At 42.7% G+C, this 16,702-nt stretch overlaps 1 protein-coding gene across 3 annotated transcripts in view; it reads right to left on the bottom strand.

Moving 5' to 3' along the window:
* The window catches only part of GPAT4 (glycerol-3-phosphate acyltransferase 4), a 29,983-nt gene extending 20,780 nt beyond the window's left edge, over positions 1–9,203 (bottom strand). The window contains exons 1-2 of one of the 3 annotated variants that reach the window (XM_060250771.1): positions 9,060–9,203; positions 7,680–7,752 (exon numbers count right to left, since the gene is read on the bottom strand). The gene's annotated coding sequence lies outside the window, so the exon portion shown is untranslated. Of the gene's footprint in view, positions 1–7,679; positions 7,753–8,805 lie in introns of all 3 variants that reach the window. The other 2 variants (XM_060250772.1, XM_060250773.1) reach the window with 2 other exon arrangements.
* Between the last annotated feature and the right edge of the window lie 7,499 nt (positions 9,204–16,702).

The following is a 16,702-nucleotide window of genomic DNA, read 5'->3' as shown; positions in this document are numbered from 1 at the left end:
TTAAATTGATCCAGATAATCCATCTCCTTCAAGACTGCCTGAAGTTGTGTAGCCACCATCTCAAGTGCCTTGCCCCAAAAGGAATGTCGCCACCCCCAGCCTGGTGCAGCAACTGTTTATGTCAGTGGGGTTCAGAGATACCTCCTTCAGCAGAGGATTCATGATGGCCTCTTTCAAAGCCACATCTTGCCGATAGGCATTTATTACCTGCCACACTCACTTGACCAACCCAGCCAGACTGGGCATATCTAACCAGTGGCATCAAAATAGGTAGGATTGATTGCTCCATGACAGCAGAAGGAAGAGGACATGCTTTGTATGCAGGTGGTCCTACATTTAGCTCCTGGCGTCTCCAGATAAAGGCAGCACTAACTGGAAAAGATGCTTCTCTGCCAGAGTCATTGAAGACTGTCAGACAGTGAAGATGATACTGAGCTAGAGGGACCAAAAGTCTGCCTTGGTAATACTAGAGAAGTCCTAAAAATGAAGAGATGGATAAAACCAACTCATCCTACTATAACAGTTCAGTTTTTCTCAGCCAGCCAGCCCGTATGTACCTATCACTATTTTATATATATATACACACACACACACACACACACACACACACACCCTCAAGTCTTCTCTGCTGGCTAAAGACAAAATGTTCTTTACAAATCTGGCATGTTGACATATTTTATATTAATTATTAAACAAAACCTATGACAAAGTATCAATTTTAAAAGCAACTCCATCTGGAGCCTATGAACTATCTAGAGACACAGACTGTACTGTCAATCTTACGGTGTGTGTAACAACCTGCTCCAAGCTTTCCCCAAAGAACAAAGTACATGGACACACACTAGGTGTCCAGGTCTCCCACCTACCCCAAGCCCTGAGCAAGGCCTTGGGTTTGCAGCTTCCTCCCTCATTATAGATTGGAATCTTTGATGTACCACAAGCAGCTCAATAAAAGATGCTTCTTACCTAGGATCCCCTTCAGGCAGGAGCTAGGAGACCCAGAATGGCACTCCCTATCTGGAACCAATCTTTATTCATCTGGAGCCCAGAGGCAAATATCTATTTACAAACCTGGCTAATACCATGACGCATTACCCCCAGATTCTGCAGAGACTAGAATTCCCTCAGGATTTCAGCTAGAGCCAGACAAGGCCTTGTTACTTTCCCCGCATATTACTCACTGTAAGAAGTCGAGTCAAATCAAACAGGCAGGCAGGGAAGAATTGGAGCTGTAACCCAAGAGACTTTCTGTTCATGTTCTAGACAAGCAGGAAGGGAGAAAGCCTTAACTAGAAGACAGACCTCCCACTGCTCTCAGACGGATCTCAGCCCATGCAGCCCTAGCCTTGCATCACTGCTGGAATGAAGCAGGAGTTAAGTTAACCTTGTCGCGATGTTTAATCACTGCAACATGTTCCAAAAGATTCCAGTGTTCATGCTGGGAATGATGAATCAGCTTCCTCCACGTGGGAAGCAACATGTTGGTCATGAGAAGCCACTGCCTGAGGGCACCAACCTGATTCTAAGAAGCAGGCCATATTTCAGAGCAGTTGCCTGTTCCCCAAAACCAACAAATGAAGCAGAACTTTGCATGTAATACAAGGAAGCCTGGACATTTTCAATAAAGAAAACACAGGACTACAATGTATTACTCATAAGGCAGCTAACCTTCATATTTCTGAAGACAAAAAGAATCAAGAAAAAAAAAATCAAATTTCCAAAAGCTGACCCCAGTATACCTGGCTTTCAAGAAATACACTATTCTACCACAAGCGGGTACTGTAAGAGTTCTGTATAATTTAAAAGAGAGAGAGAGAGAGGTATTCAAAATGCTAGAGGGAACAACTCCTCAGAACATTTGTACAGGAAGAACAAAATACACAAATAAGTTCACACAAGCAGATTCTCTTCAACTGTAATTTAAACTTTGGATGAGCATGACTGGATTGGGTTTTTTTTAGCAATGTATGTTTTTTTAATCGCTATCTAGAGGATGGAATGGTATCATAACATAAATCATTTTCACACAGCCTAAGTATTCCAGTATGGCAGCTGGTCAGTTACTGAACAGCAACGGGTTTCTGCTGTCATTTCAGACAGACTCGACTCAGTAACTGGCTGCTACCAGAATACCGTTACCTTTTCACACAGTCCTGCAGCTGTCCCGGCAGTGAGGAGTTCCTGAGTCGTTATTAAAAAAGAGCAGCTTCCTCCAGTCTTCAACCCCTCCGTCCAGGTTGAAATCGCAATGGGACGCTGTGTGAAATGTTCCATAGTGATTCCAGGAGTGCCGTTTTCACGCCCTTTTTGTCAGTGGGCGCGTGATCTCTGGCTTTTTTTTTAAATATCAGGCTGAAATCGCAATAGCGCGATAGCGATGTCTCAAAACAGCACCACCATTGGGATGCCTGAGATCACAGACATGTTTCTGTTTTCTTCTTCCTGGCTCCAATTAAATTTGGAACCAGTGCTCTATCTCTTTCACTTCACAGCAATCGCTCCCTATTTTCAAACTGGAGAACGGACTGCTAATGACCATCACCTGCACCACCTCCATAAGAAGTCTCATTACTGTTGTGATGGAAACCATGACTATTAGAATAGAACAATAGCCATCCACACAAATCACCCACCAACTACAACCCACAGAAATCTGTGGCTCCCCCCCCCACATTTATACCTGTCGCAGCTTGGCACAAGTCACTTTCCAGCCAATAGCCTGTGGGTATGGATGGGTGCACATAAGGCTGGGTTAGCAACATATGTCTCACCAATCACTGTTGGTCTGTTCTCCCACTGAAACCTGCTGCCCTATGGGCAACCCCTCTCCAGGTGGCAACAGCCTCCCCCACAAAAAAAAATGTGCCTCAGAGTAGCCTACAAACCAATCACATTCCCCTGATTCCCGTGTGGGCATGGACGTGATAGCAACAGGTGACAAACCAATGCCCGGTGAACTAATCTCCCGCTTGAACTGTGTATCCAATACGGCACTTGTTACCAAGTGTCAGTGGCAGTGATCTCAGGCATCTCAATGGAACCCAAGCATCCCAATGGTGTTGCTGTTTTGAAACATCACTATAGCGCCATAGCGATCTCAACCCAACGTTCCAAAAAAAAAAAAAGCTGGAGATCACACAAAAACAGCTGGCGCTCGTGGAAGCGAGATAAAAGTGGAATAGTGTGAAATGGCTCGCTTCGATCACGGAACCCTACCGGAAAAAAAAAATGTATCTGAAAACTCCCATCCTTGTCCTGGATTACCCCACAATACCGATTCCCTTCCGGTTTCCACTGGTAAGTGTGAAAAGGGCCATACTCTGTTGGCAAGATGCTTCCTCCAGGATGCATTAATCATAATTCATTAAAATAATAGTTTTAGTAAGGGCAACTACTGATGTTGTATGACATGACTGATGGAGATAATCCATCATGTTCTAAGTTCCTTATCACTCCACTCATCAAAAGAGGCCTTTTAAGTGATAAAGTTATCATTCAAAAGTTAATGCAACATCTGACTATGTTAACTGGTCTCAACATAAGCAAGACAAGGTTGGTATTGCCTGACAGCAGATTCAGGTCAGATGAGAGGAAGCACTTCCTCATACTATGGCTAATTAACTCATGGCACTCACTATCACAAGATGTGGTTATGGCCACTACCACAGACAGTTGTAAAACAGGATTTAACAAATGGGTTGTATTTGTGGCTGCTAAGCATGACAGCTAAAAGCAATCTTCACATTCAACAGGTCATATATATTATTTTGATACAACCCTGTGACTATTGTTACTTCTTCACAGTTAGTGGGTTAAAGTGAATATAATAGTGCCTTGCCAAGTTTAAGGGCAACTAGTTGGGTCCTTGAAGAAGCGACATCCGAACCAGAGGTCTTCCACAGCACCATCTTTTAACTGTCAGAGAGCAAATCAAATGCTCTGTCTGACTCCACCAGGGCCTTGGGCCCTTACTCATGTAATTCCAGAGAACACTAATATATAAAACAAATTATGAGCACCTTCCAGTTTAACAAGCAGTTAAGTAATTCCCTTACACAGATTGTTAGTAAAATGTGTGCTGTTAGGACATGAAGTGAAAGCCGCTTAAATGCCATGAGGATTCCTTGGGAACATACCCCCTGCAGGCTCACTGTCAATGAAGACAAATCACTCAGTCAGCAGCTTTTTTGCTCTCACTGCATAAGTGTTCCCCAGTGCAGCATGATATTTTCCACAGCAGTGAATGGTACCATTTCCTTATGTGGGAGCATTTAAGGGGTGGACCACATGACGCTACAGAGGCAGGAGCTAGAGTTCCTCCTGTCACTGGTGACTCCAATCACTGACCATGAAACATACTCCACCTGTGCAGCCTTATCTTGGGTTTGGTTTCCTGGCCATGCTAAAGTGAGACAGAACTCCATTTTTACACTTACACACACGTCAGCTCATATGCTGTGTTTCTGCTTTATTTTTAACCCACAACAGGAAAACTCAGGCTGCAAAGATGGAAAAAACAAAACAAAACTAGAAACATGTATGGGCAGGTCACAATAGGAATTTTAAATATTGTTACAGATTTGTTCTGGACTAGCATCTGATGTTGGGTATATTAAGAATCTGAAATATTTTTTCTAGTCCCTCAAAAGGGGACTCTGTGTGGCTTCCAGTGAACTGCAGTCAGTTTGTCTGCACATCTGCATGTTCTTGCACTCTCCCTCCCTCAAGCTCTTCTCCCTTTACACTTAACATTATTTATTATTATTTTCTATTTATAACCCACCTTCCCCAAAGATGAGTTCACCATATCTCCTCTTTTTTCTCTTTCTCCACCTCCCCATTCCCTTCTTAAAAACAAAAATCCCCCCTTTACATTCGGAACCCAGAATACTGGTCTAGGCTAGGTTTTTCTTTACTCCATTCAAAATTATATTATCTGTGTTATGAACACTGACCAACAAAATTTCAGAATTACCCAAGTGAAGTTATCCCGCTCCAAAACTTCAGCAGCATGGTCATCTCACTCCCCCATTTTTAAAAATCTAAAGTTTACAGAACACACATTTTAATGAAGGAAAATTTCATTTATTTATTGAAACAAATTCCTTAGAATTTCAGAACTGCTGGAAATTTTTCAACCCAGAATCCCAGAAAACCTTTCATTATGAGGCAGATATCCTGGGTACCTCTGCTTCAGCCAGTATTTCTGGGTTTAAACTCAATGGTACATAATTGGAGAACCAATTTAGATAATCTGCTCATCCTTAGAATTCCTTGGATTCTAGACTTGCCATTTCCCAGTCAGGACTCCTGCAAGCAATTAATGGTCAGCTACTGCTACGATGTAAACTTTAACTTGAGTTTTTTTCTTCATCCAGAAAACATTGACAGCTGGGGAAAAATCCTTGTTTGAAGAACAATCAGAGCTAGAACATTGCAAAGTCCAGATTCATTCAGCTTTTCAGGTAAATATATAAACAAAGTAGGTAGCTGTATGTGGTATGAAAGATACCCAAGGACTAAAATACTTTGGATTGCCTACCAAACCAGCACATGGAGCACGTAACGTACAAAGTTGCAGCCACACAAGCTGGGCCTATCAAGGAACCTCCATATGTTTATCATGGAATCTCCGAGTACAATCAGTATACAGCATACACAAACTGTGCTTCACCATTACAAAGTATAAGCTCACAGTATGATCCCAGAACATTATGACTTAGTTATGCCTGGCCCCTTTACAGGAGACACACTGTCTTTCACAGAAGAGCATTTGCCATTATTGAGTTTTTCACTGCAAAAGTTGTCCAAGGAATCCCAGAGTTCCATGGAATATGGTCTGAAGACCACTGATTTAGATATTAAGTACAGTTTTCTCAAGTAATTAAAAATAGGACAGATAGAGGCTTCCTTTGGACAAGGGCTGTAACCAGGGCTTTTTTTTTTTTTCAAGAGGGAAATGAAGGAGAAACGTACAGGTGCTCCTCATAAACTTGAAACATTTTTCCAAGAATTTTGTCTCCACAAAGAGGTTCCGGAACGCTGGTACACAGCATTCCCCGGACAAAAAGCTCTGGTTGCAACACTCAGATGTACAAAAAGGAGTCAGGAATAGAAAACTGTACAAGATTTGCTTTGTAATTCAAGAAGCAACAGCCATTCTTCAACCACTGAGAGCACAGGCAACAAGCTGCTTCAGCACAGCTTCTAAATGTTCCAAGTATTCAAGAGGCCTGAGCATTCCAGTGCAATTCTGAAGTATCAGTGGAGAGCAGCCACCGGGGGGGGGGGGGGGGGGGGGGAAACAAAGAACCTTGTGAGGCAGGTTATGCTGAGTGGCTCAGGGTCACCCAGCAAGCTTCTGCAGCATAAGTGGAGGTTCAAACTTTGAGTCTTCCAGATATTAGGCAGACACTCTTCACCACTACACCATATTAGTTCCCTAAATACAGTAGACAAGATTCAAGAAACCTCTGTCTATTCTAACAGGCATCTCTCTGTCTATTCTTCATAGCCTTAAGTAAAGATATTTCCCAGCTCTACTACTGAGAACCTTTAACTGGAGACACCAGAAACTGAACCTGGGACACTTCACATACAAAGTATGTACTCCCCCACTGAGCCACATCCAAAATCGGCAAATGATTGCAATGAAAGTCATCTCCTTCAGTGGAAGGAAGGAAACTGTTTCTTTCAAGTTGATTCTTTACTCGTTTAATTTAAATAATTCATTCTTCTGTTAGAAAGCTCAAAGCTGCTCTCATGGAGCTCTATCCATCCTAATTTTGCTATGTTATAGTCAACCCTTTCAGGGAAGGCTATTGTGTAAAAAATATCCCTCTGAATAAAGTTAGCATTTAAATGAGGATATGTGGTCGCATTGTCAATTTCAACTCTTCCTTCAATAAACAGTAATGCAGACATACGCATGAGTGTGCATTATATAGGTCATGTTTTTTTAATGGTGGTTACATCCAACTGACTATGGGTCACACAAGTAATGACAAAGTTTTATTTTTAAAGATATATATAGATATTTTAAAGATGAATATAAGAACAAGTGATAAAGCCAAAGGACAGATCTACATAGAAAAAAAATTAAAAACAAATCTCAAGTAACAGTTTGTATGTAGGGACTCATCCTGGGACCGATGAGGTAATGGCCGCTGATACAGGCAGAGGGTTTATGTGCAGACGGAGAGCTCTTGTGCTAATGCCACCCCCTAGTCCATCAATAAGAGGTCACAGACATTTACATGGCACTCCATGAAGACGCTGACCTCATTACAAAGGTGTCTTGGTGGTACCTAGTGGGATTCGTACAGTCTTATTTATGCCCTACCTTTCTCCCTGATGGGTGGCTTACATCATTAGGTTAGGCTAAGGATCCAAGGTTATATAGCAAGCTTCTATGGTAGAGTGGGGAATCGAAACCTTACTCTCCCAGATCCTAGTGTGACATTCTAACCATTACCTGATTTGTGTGTTTATTCAGAAGTAATTCCTACAGAGTTCAGTGGAGCTTACTTCCAAATAAATTTCCACATGATTGTACCTTTAGATCATTAAACATATGCATTTTAATCAGTCAGCTAAATCTGTCCAAGTAAAAGCAATGTTACAAAGGAAAATGCATACTCTCTCCTTGGGAACAATCACAAGCTTTCAGCCTAACCTACCTCACGGGTCTGTTGTGAGGTCACAGAGGGTTTACGGTAACATGCATGCTGCCTTCGGCTCTTTGCAGGCTGTCTGAAACAAAAATGCAGCAAACAGGTTTCAGTGTGAGAGACTGAAATGCAAACTTAGTGTCAGCTGGACTGTACCTATTACTCTTAACATGTATATAGCAAAATATCCATATTCACCTATCACTATAACTACAATGGTATGTATGACAGGTAAGAGCACAGACTTTCACATCTACAATAATGTGGGTCTATAGGATTCTCGCAGAGATGTCTGCAATACATATAGATAGCATAGTATCAATTGATGGTACATAAGGACCCACACTATTGATCCTCATACCTATATATGTGTGTGTATGTGTGTTGTTCTAGATCAAGATGGGTACTTATGTTCCGTCTGTCTCTAGCAGTAGAAAGGAGTAAGAGTCCAGTAACACCTAAAGACTAACAATATCTATGGTGGGCATGAGAGTTTGGTGACTCATTTTTCAGATACAAAGTGAACAGTGACTCACAAAAGCTCATACCCCACCAAAAATATGCTGTTCTGCGCATTTATAGCACATGATACACACTTATAGCTGTATAGACAGCTTAATACCTACACTATCACTTTATCCACAGACGTACAAGAGAAAAGAAACATACATACCAGTGAGTCTGTGACTGAAGCACACAGTACACAACAGTCTTCTAAACATATAGATACATCACAGGCTTGTAAAGTATGTGTGCATACATACCCAGACACACGTAAGCTATACAGGTCTACCATCTCCTCTATCCCTCCCTCTTGTGGACTTGATGAAGTGGGCTCCAGTCCATGAAAATTTACACTAGAAAACTTGCTGGTCTTCAAGATGTCAAAAGATTTGTTTAAGTCTGCATCAACAAACTAACACTAAAGTCCTCTTTACATGATACAGTGCATGTATCCGCTTATAATAAAAGTGTCAACAAGTGTTCACTTTGTAGATAGATCCGGGGACCAGAATCTGGATACACGTAGGGTTTCAATCACACATTCAGGTGAAAATGTACTGAATGTAACGTGAGAACTACTCAACACGCATAAGGAATAATCAAGTACACACTGAACACAGGCTATACGCACGTTCAACGTAGCTTGTGAACAGAGCTTAAACCTAGACGTCTTCAGGCGCGTGCATCATGCTCGCACACCCACCCACGTGTGTCTGCGAGGGTCCGATTTCCTCTCGCCCACTCCCAGGCGGAGGAAGAGCCCCGTCAACTGCTCAGCCAGGCCTCTGGAGATGAGGAGGGGAGGGAGAGAAGGGGGCGGGTCTTCCTCAACCCACCAGACCCCTGGCGGAGCTCGGGCAGGCGGGGGCGGAGCACTCACCTCACCTGTCGCCTCAGCCGCTTCCCCGCCCCTCCCCCTCCGGCCGAGGGACGGAAGGCGCCGCGGCTGCCGAAGACACCGCGTTTGCGCGCCCGCGCGAGCACGCGCACGCCACCGCTCCTCTCACGTCAATGCGTCGAGACCAGGGCCAAGTCACGCCACTACCGTTGCAGGACCCACACCCACACTATCGATCCCCTCAAGGCCCGCCTTCACCTCTCTTCCGGCAGCCAATCACCACCCGCTTTTCCGGAGCTCGGAAGAGGCCAATGGGAAAACTGACGGGGACTACTGCCGCGCGTGCGCAAAGGGGTCCGCCCGTCCTCTAAAGAGACACGTTGCTTTTCCGCTGCACCTGCTGGGAAAAGGAAATCAATGGATACGGACTGCCTCCTCTTGGAAGGGCGCCACATGTCTTAAAAAGCACGCCCCTTTTACCCCTGATTTTGCTTTATGAGTTGTTTGTAGGTTTTTTAATAGGGGAAGGTTATTTTACGCATTTTTAAGGGGAACTTTGGAATCTTAGTCGAGCAACGTATTGTGATCAAGAAAAAATTGCAGAGGGTTTGTTAGCCTGTTGCAGCGAAGATAACAAAAGGGTCTAATGCTACCCTTTATGGTGCGACAAAAAACTCTTCTAATATGTATGTGTGTTTTTTTAAAAAAAAATGCTGTGGCATGTAGTAGTAAAGTGTAGTTCATGTCAACCACAAAAGCAGCGAACCCCACAGACAGGGCACATTAGCTATGTAGAAAATCAAGACTTTGTAAACTAATTCAAATAAGATCACTCCACACGCATACACACTGTCTGATGGGTACTAACCATACCTCAGGAGGCACAGAATACTGAAAGTTAAAGGAACAATAAAGAGGGAGATAAACACATTGGCTAGCTCAAGCCACTAACAGTTTATAAATTCTTGAGGAGGAGGATTTACGGTAGAATTAGATTGAAATCCTCTAATAAAGGAGAGACCACCATTCTTCTATTGTTGCTCCACTGTTGAACTATTAACTGGTAGTAAGTTTTTCTGAACATTTAACTGCAATTGGACCACCTGTTATTTATGATCTAGTGCTGCCCTCTGCAGCAGCAGAGAAGTACCTGCCTTCTTCTGACAACCTGTAGTTAAAGGTTTCTGAAGAGCATGCACACACTGCCTTCAATTTTCTTTAGGCTAAGCATGCCCAATTCAATAATCCTCTCTGTGTAGGGATTGCTTTCTAGAATCCTACCTAATTTCATTCCCTTCCTTTGAAGTGGTTCCACTGTCTACAGCCTTAAAGGGTGCAGGACACAGTATTCCAGATGAGGTCTGTTGAATAGAGTGCAACTATTATTTCTTAGGCTTCTGTTAATGTAGGCTAAAATCATATTGGCTTTTTGTGAAGTCACATCACATCTGACTCCTGTTCTGCTTGTGATTGGTTCGCCTGAAATCATGAGATCCTTTTCACAAGCACCAGTGCTAAACTAGGTTCTCTCTTCCCCTGTACAATTGTGCACTTGAGTCTTTTTGTTTGAATGCAAACATTTGCATGCATTGAATTTCGTTATGTTTTACCTCAGCATTCCAATCTATCGAGATGATTTTGAGTTTTACTTCTCCCTTCTATGATGTCAGGTATTCCTCCTTGTTTTGTTTTCCCTTCATTCCTTCACCAAAGTAATTGATAAAAATATTAAAGCATGATAGGCCTGGGACTGAGCCTTACACTACCCCACTTGAACACCCCCCCCCCCCCAGATTTGTTATTGGTGAGCACTCTTGAAGTTTGGTTCTTAAACAACTGTTATGTGATACTGTCATATTTTCCAAATGTAACCAGTTTGCTAAACAGAAAAAAAATTATGGGGGACTTTGTCAAATTCTTCACTGAAATTTAGATCAATTTATTATTGTATGGCAGTGTGTATAGCATAGCCAGGAGATCCTGGCAGTCAAAAGTTATAACTCTGAATAAAAGTCTTAAAGGTGCTACTTGACTCCTATATTGTTCTGTTGCTTCAGACCAACGCGGATGCCCACCCGGATCTAGCTTTTAGTGTTATGCACCACTAGTTGGCAAGCTAGACTTGTTTTTAAGGCAAGAGACGTTTCAGATGTGGTTTACCATTGCCTGCCTCTGCTATGTATTCTAAAGAGAAGGCCCAAGTGGTAACATCATTGTACTTACTCTCAAGAGCCAAATGGGACTAGAACCGGAAATTGAAAATGCTCGTGCTAAGAGGCTGAATCCATTCCAGAAATATCCTAGTATAGCAAGCCAGAGAGCCAATAAATCATGTATCCAGAGCATTCCCATGGCTCACTAAGCTAGTAACCCTATCTGAAAAATATAAGATTAGTCTGGGAGGATTTCTTCTTGACAAATCCATTCTGGGTTCTGCCAGTCACTGCATGAGACACTTACAGATTGTTAGCTTTACAATCTGTTCTAGTATCTTCCCTCATACTGAAATCAGACTCACCAATATTTCCCAGATTCCTCTTCTTCCTCTTTTGAAGACTGGAACAACATTTGTCCTCTCCAAACTAGTGGCCCATCACAAGTCCTCCATTATTTATCAGAAATTAGAGGCATTGACTGCATCAGCAATTTCCTTTAGTACTCTAGGACACAATTCATATAATTCTGAAGACTTGAACTCATGTAAGGTAACATATTTCCTTCCCAAGTCATTATCAGTCTTGTGCAGCAGTCCTGACCTTTCACAATTCATGCTTCTTTTGCAAGGTTACACACAGCTCCCCTTTTGGGAGAAGGTAGAGGCAGAAGAAGAGTTGGGCAGTTCTGCATTATCTTAGTCATTTTCTGGCCCTCCATAAATATGAAGTTTTCTATTTCCAATCTCCTCCTTCAAGCATCACTCTCTAACCATCCATTTTATTTACTTCATTTATTCCAGGAAGCATTGTACATGTCCTCTCATGTTTGTAGTAGTAGATGACAGTCACAAAACTGCATTTATTCCAGCTATAAATATTTACTTAGATGTTATCAACAGGACTACCATATGAATTCCTCTGAATTTCTCCACAGGTATATACATTTTTTGACGTATAATGCTACTCTACTTCTTTTGCAACAGCTGATTGCATTTATTCCATTGCTACATTCTAGTCATGACAGTCATCTCTCCCCAAGTTTCAGAGATAGCTGTTACGTCATATTTACCTCCCTGCACTAGGCGTTCAAGCTCATCTTGTTTATTGCTCCCTCCGTCCATCTGTGCAGAAATTCTCACAGGCAACCAAATTTGCTAATTGTGATTTTATATCCTAATAAATATTTGAATCAATCAATTGGCATTTAAGAGATATGCAGCTCATCTCTTCCTTACTCAGAAGTAAGTCCCACTGAGTTTGGAATGCATACAGATGACTGGATCACTAAATTATTTCTCCTACACTACTGCTGGGCTGGTAGCTCAGATCCAGTATTGGCAATATTCAAAAAATTTAGGTGGCCCAAATGTGGCTGCCATGTTGCTGGTGGTGACAATATACTGAGAGCCCATCTCCTCCTCTGTGATAAGGCATCGGGAGTGCAGGAATCCTCTTCTGCATTATCAGTACTAGCAGCCCATTTGTTTCTGAAGTGAATTCAAAGTGCTAGGTACAACCTTTAAAACCCTAAATGTCATCCCACCAAGTTTCACTAAGGCCTATTAGGTAATAGTTCCCTTCCTGTATCAAGACTTCCAGTTCCTCCTGCTTGTTTCCCATACTCTGTGCATTAGTGTAGAGACATTAGAATCCATGTTTTATGCACCCTGAGGTTTTCATTTCTGTATGTACTTGCAAGATCCATTGCTAGATAACTGTGGCAGGATACACAGACAAAATGAAAGAGACATTGTATGCAATAATGGAAGTACTATCTGATCTATGTAACAACCAAACAGTTTTATTGTTGGCAAGTCTGCAATCAGGTCTTTCAACCACTAGACAGTCCAGTTTGGCCATGACTGGGAAGCAACACACTGTTCACCTTTGCAGAAGTATTCCTTTTTAAAAATCTAACATCAAGCTCTGCAACAGCAATGTTCAGATTTTTTTTCCCTATTTAATGTGCATTTTTTGCAGACCAAGATTTTTTCAGCATCCATGTGTCACGTCACAGCAAACATTTACATTACATATTGGAGTCTCATTTTCCATTTCAGTTAGCAGACAGTGTTAATATTTACTTCTCACTTTGCTGGTTTATCCTCTAGTTTGCCTCACCAGGAGAAAGCTCTAAAATCTGTTTTCCGTTCCTGGGCTAAATTGTGGAATGCATGAAATGATACTTAGGAAAAGTTCTGTGCATGTGCAAAGTTCCTTTAATACTGCATAATTTGTTGGAATTAAGGCACAGGGCTTCCAGAGCAGATGGCATGATGGATCCCAGGCAGTTTATTTTCATCCCTCTTTCTTTTTTTTAGGCATTTACCTTTTTATATGCACATAACATTTCCCAATGCAGCAATCCATCCACTACACCACCCCGACTCTCAAAAGCCTTTCAAGGTCATCACCTTTGCAAAACTTCATTTATACCCAGTTTACATCACTCTCCTGAGGAATAGGTTATGCTGAGAGTGTGAGACTGGACCAAGGTCACCTGGCAAGCGTTCATGCAAGAGTATTTTTTTGAGGGAGCGGAATCAAACCTGGGTCTCCCAGATCTTAGCTCATCTCTGGTCTGCACCTCACCTACCACAGACAACTGCACTGTGTTTGCTGGGGCCTGTTGCTACAGAGACAAAATCTCTGGCTTCACTCTACACCAAAGAGGCTTTCTTTCTAAATGGACTCTCAGCTGAAGAACTGCTGCATGGTCAGTTTTAGTTTTCAGCCTTCCCTGTCCTGCTGCCTGCTAATCATGCTGGCAGAGGACACGGCCCCTAACAGGATTTAAATTCCATGACGCAAGCTCAGGAAATCCAAGTGTCATGGGCCAGATTAATTCACCAGCTAAAGATGGAGGTGCTAAGAAAGGCATAGGGAATCAAAGGAGGTTCTACCAGTGGCAATTTGGAAAAAGCAGAGAGGCCATTTCTCCCTTTTTGCAAAGGTGATGATCTCCATTCGTGACAATTCTGCTTTACTGTGCCAAAAATATTTTTTTTAAAAATCCCTGATTTGCCAGTTTCTAAATTTTGTGCAAATTATCTCAGCGATGCTTATAAGAACCATGTGAAATAAGGGTGTGTATAAGGTGTCATAATGTCTCAGCTGACTTATGGTGACTCTGTAGGGTTGTCAAGGCAAGAGATGTCCAGAGGTGGTTTGCCATTGCCTGCCTCTGCATAGCAGCTCTGAACTTCCTTAGTGGTCACCCATCCAAGTATTAACCAGGGCCAATTCTGCTTAGCTTCTGCAGTCTGGCTAGCCTGGGCCATCCAGGTCAGGGCAAAAAGAGGTCTACTTTCTTGAGATCCAGGCAGGCAGCAGAATGGTAGAGTGGACTGTTAACACTGCAGATCACACCCTTGTTTTATCCTCCAGTTTGCCTCACCAGCTTGTGTGCTTCCTGGAAAACATCTGGCAGGCCACCATTAGACACAGGAGCCTAAACTAATTAGGCACTGTGATCTGATCCCAAAGGGCTTTCTTGCATTGTCACCATCTTTAAAATGTCCTTCCCACGCCTGCAAGTAAAAGAGCTAGCACATCAGGATAGATCCCAGCCGATTTCCTGCTCAGCTGACTTTCTACATGCAGGAATTGTTTGACATATGAGAGTATTCAAAAATGCAGCTTTCAAGACCTTTTCATGTAGCATCCAGAAACCATTTCTCAGTGACTTCTTTCTTTACACAAGAAAAGCTGCTACTGGAAGTGCAAACAACTACATTTTGCCTGGAAGGCTATGGAAAAGAGGGAAGTGGATCTGTGGGTAAGGTAACTGATAAGATTTAGAAAAGATATTCATTATCCTGCTCATATCAGTTGCTACCATCTAAATCCTGAGAACGTGCCCAGCAATCTATGGCAATGCAGTGGCTGATTCCTGCCAAATGTGTTTGGATGCACAAAAGGAAGCAATTATATTCATTCTTATTTTTACAGTCTAAGAACCAGCTTGCTCTCTCATAACCCAGTGGATCATCTGACTTATGAGGGCTGGTTGACACACGAATGCTCAAGCACTACCTATCCACTGAGGACTTGAAAAAGTGACTCTGCAATACATTGCTACAGGTCTGTGGGGTGGATTGGCCCATTCATTTATCCGGAAAATTCCCAATAGACAACTGTTCTGGTGGGTGAGGAGTAATTCTAGATGAATTGCATCCCAGTGGTCAGAACTAAGCAGTGTTTGTGGGGCTGCTAGTCCTACTGGGGACTCAGCTGAGCTTGCTGTTGTGCTGCTTTAATGTCTCAGTCCATCCCATCACAGATATGGGTATTCTATAACCCACTGTCATCTTCAGCTCAGGATTTTCCCCATTTGTTGGTTGTGTTCAGCAGAACAAGAGAAGGCAAAAAAGCAATTGGCAGAGTGGGGGAAAATATTGCCATTTTTTTGTAGCAGGAACTCCTTTGCATATTAGCCCCCCCCCAATGTAGCCAATCCTCCTGGAGCTTACAGTAGGCCCTGTACTAAGAGCCCTGTAAGCTCCAGAAGGATTAGCTACATCAGGGGTGTGTGGCTTAATATGCAAAGGAGTTCCTGCTACAAAAAAAGCCCCGAATAATATTTCATGAGACCTGATGATGCCTACATCTTTTGCCTACGGGTGGTTCTCTGGCCCAACATTTTTTAGAGCACAACCGCTGCCCCACAGACTTGACATTTTGGGCTATATAGATCAGATCGCCATAATGACAAAATGTCACTAAAATAAGAGGCAGAGTTGATTTTCAGACTGAAAAGCTCTGGTTGCTAATGGGTTAAATGAAAGTTTGGGATGACTACGGCTCATATACGGTAAAAACTCCATTCTGGTTGTACCCTTTTCTTTGCAGCCTAGCTGCTATGGGAACTGTCTGGCAGTGCTGCTATACAAGTTATCTGAATTCATCTTGCTTTAATTTATGCACATCTATTTTTAATAACTATGATTCCAATAACATGCATAATTTTTTCCCACTGCACCAATCACATTTTTGTCTTTCTCTTGTTCGAGACAATATTTTGAGTTTGTATTTTTAGAGCCCTGTGTTCAGTGACCAGTGTTGAGCACTTGATGTAGTGTACATGATGTAAACCAGCATTATTCCAGAATCAAGAGGAGGGAGTAATTCCCATAGGAGAACAAGAGCACTCTGCTAACTGTCAAGAGGGGAGGCCCCTAGCAAAGAGACCTCACCTTACAGGTGCCTGCCCACCAGTGGTGCCAGAAGGACCTTGAACTTACAAAGCCTGCCAGTTCATTTTCTTCCATGCAAACAATGTGGCAGCCAGGCCAAAGCCAGCAGCTGCCAGGTGTTCTGGGGATCAGGTACACTGCAGGGAGGGTTTTCTGGCCCCAGTCAGGTTTGAAATGTCGGTCAGCACCTGGGCCTGAAGGCAATGTCAGCACCACGATGCATCCTAGAACACAGATGCATGCAGCACCTTGCCAAGAGAGCAGGTCAGATTGTACTGCAGTCTCATGGTATCTGCCATCTTAACTCTGTCCTCTGGGATAACTACTACTCTCAAATCC

Source organism: Heteronotia binoei, chromosome 12 (genome assembly GCF_032191835.1).
Source record: "Heteronotia binoei isolate CCM8104 ecotype False Entrance Well chromosome 12, APGP_CSIRO_Hbin_v1, whole genome shotgun sequence".
Lineage (NCBI taxonomy): Eukaryota > Metazoa > Chordata > Lepidosauria > Squamata > Gekkonidae > Heteronotia > Heteronotia binoei.
Note: the sequence above shows the minus strand (reverse complement) of the source record. Positions and strands in the feature narration are given on the sequence as shown.